The following is a 2,763-nucleotide window of genomic DNA, read 5'->3' as shown; positions in this document are numbered from 1 at the left end:
GTTGGTGTAATCAGACTAGGTGGCTGCAATGGATGGAGTAAGGCCCGGATAAGCCCATTCTTTTTTAATATTTTATTTTTGGCAGAACCTCCCTTCTGGGGACCATCCCCTCTTTTCCTTTTTCCCAGGGCTATGTTAACCTTGGTATTATTGCTTCAGGGAAATTCCACGTCTTGGGTTTTGGGTACGGAATTATGTGACAATAGAGATTCGGAGACCCCTGGTCGTGTGCTACTAGGCGCAGTACTCCCTCCTGTTAAGCTCGATGGAGGACAAACCACAGGATTTTCAGACCCCAGCAACAGAAGACCTGAACTAGGGCTCCAAACCTCTAATGAATCTTTCCGTACTTGTTGTCTTCCAGGGCTTAACGCTGATCCTATGGGGCCTAATGATGAAGGCCTCCCCGTTAAAAGATCTAAAGACAAACGTTTCTCCGTAAGGGGTATTTCCTTTTCCAATACCATCGTTGCTCTTTTAATAAACTGATCGATAGTACCAGTAGCCGCCCCCCCATTGGTAGAAAGAGTCACCTTTCTGCCCTTCCCGGATCTGGATGCCATTAACGACCCTGTCAGCCACGAAATAAAATGCAAACTGAATACACATGTGATTAGTTGGGAATAAATAGCTTACAGTACAAAAACCAACTACTGAAGTTCTCACCCCAATACCAAACCTACGAGAGGTTGGCCAGGCCGGCCTCGGTCGACCTCGGACGGCCTCAGACGGGCCCGCCCTTGGCCCGGGCTTTGCCCGGCACCCGCCCGCGCGCGTCCCGCGTTGCGTCCAAAGGGCGTAGTTTTAAAGGCGTAGGAGGGCGGGAGTAATGCGGGAAGAGGCACCAGCTGTGTCAAGCTCTCAGAATGCTGGTCCTCGTAGTCCCGCTGGAGCGTGGCTGTAGTCCAAAGAAGAAACACCTTCCTCGTGTGCAGGTCGATCCTTGGAAGTATGTGGTCCCAGAGTCACCACTTGCTGCCACGAGCGGCTCCCGCGATGCGGGGGCCGCGAGCAGTTTTAAAGGCGTAGGAGGGCGGGAGTAATGCGGGACGAGGCACCAGATGTGTCAAGCTCTCAGAATGCTGGTCCTCGCAGTCCCGCTGGAGCGTGGTTGTAGTCCAAAGAAGAAACACCTTCCTCGTGAGCAGGTCGATCCTTGGAAGTATGTGGTCCCAGAGTCACCAGTTGCTGCTACGATTCTTTATGTATCATTCTTAAACCATGCATTTAATATATATATGCTAAGACTAATGACCCAACAAGGGGTCTTTTAAAAAAATCACCTGTGTCCATAGCAAGTGACCTCTTCACCCATTTGCTTATTTGTGTATTTCCTTTTAGGACAAACGTTTATCATTGAAAATATTTCTGAGGTGCCACAATTTCACTGTCCGGATACATGTTTTTTCAAGTAAGTTGTGCTGAAAATCTTTTTTTTCTCCGACATAGGAATGGTAATTTTGTTGCACCACTATTTTTGACAATGTTTTTATTAATTGTATAGAATTGATGTTCACGTGTATAATTATAATCTGGTTACTTATTATACCATTGGATGTAGGTGTCCATATTTTTGGACTTTTACAGATTGATTAGTCCAAATACATTGACAATGGTTATATGCATATTGATGACAAAACTTTGAATGCTCCAAAAAACCAAGTATAATAACTTTTTTCTGAAAGATGTTCTTCACTCAATTGTTTAGAATGAATGCTCGCTTGTATAAGTGCAGTTTGGTTTTCATTAAAACAGTAGACATAAGTGTTCATATATTTTGATTATTACAGATCAACTGGTCTAATACATTGGCAGTGGTCTTGTGAAAACGCACCAAGCATATACTGAGGTATGTGCATTCCATATGTATATAATCGAAAGTACCAACAAATGTCTAAATTTTGGAGAAATGTACATAGAATCAAAAGTGCTTATAATGATCAAAATAAGACCTTTTTCGTGTATAGGGTTGCTCCTCCATCTGTTTTTCAAAGAAACTGGTTAATTGGATTATATACATCTCTTATACATTTGTGTATGGTAACTGTTTTCCCATGTTTAATAGTAAACAAGTCATGTTAATGTTTGCTCCAGAAATCTGATCTGCATTTTTTATTTTAAATGTCTGTATTCAATGTTGTAAATAGTGTCGTTTATGTACTTTTGTAGCCCTGAAGAAGTCCGATTGTTGGCGAAACACGTTGCGGTTGCAAAAAACGCTTTTAAAAGAAAACTGAATAAAGGATGAACTTCAATATCACAAGATAACATCGACTCTTCCTTGGGAAAACAGTTTTGTCTTAAGTTCACTTTACTGTGTATTTTACACGTTTGATACTTATAAGTGTGCTGGGCTGGTTTTTTTGCAGGAGTTATTAAGGCCCACATTTATTCTCTGCTCCAGGAACAAATAGCGCCCTAAAAATCTGACTGGTCAGGCACTCATGTGTTACAAGGGCCCAATGCTGAACTAGCATGTGGAAAAAGTACAAAGGGATGTGGCTGAAGAATATTGCTATTAGTAACTGCAGCAGTAGAAGCGATAAGACCACCAGACAACATAGTGGTACACTTGGATGCAATAACCTCGCAACCTGTAGTGAGGGCTGCAATTTATATACGTACATTGCTAAGTTAGCAGAACCGCGTTAGATGTTAGAAAGCCATCTGGTCACTTTTGCTGCTTTTGCACACGACACTGCAGTTACATGTTATTGTTTGAGAAATGCTTGCTCGCCTTTTCTTCACATGAGAACTGTCTGT

General features: G+C 42.5%; 1 long non-coding RNA gene across 1 annotated transcript; it reads left to right on the top strand.

The window, feature by feature from the left end:
- The first annotated feature begins 1,361 nt into the window (after positions 1-1,361).
- LOC146871622 (uncharacterized) lies at positions 1,362-2,283 on the top strand. Its single transcript, XR_014959589.1, has 3 exons — positions 1,362-1,411; positions 1,791-1,849; positions 2,170-2,283. It is a non-coding gene; the product is annotated as an uncharacterized LOC146871622 (long non-coding RNA).
- Positions 2,284-2,763: the final 480 nt, after the last annotated feature.

The sequence above is a fragment of the Triturus cristatus genome, chromosome 1_1 (assembly GCF_964204655.1).
Source record: "Triturus cristatus chromosome 1_1, aTriCri1.1, whole genome shotgun sequence".
Taxonomy (NCBI): domain Eukaryota; kingdom Metazoa; phylum Chordata; class Amphibia; order Caudata; family Salamandridae; genus Triturus; species Triturus cristatus.
This window is presented reverse-complemented; position numbering and strand designations above follow the sequence as displayed.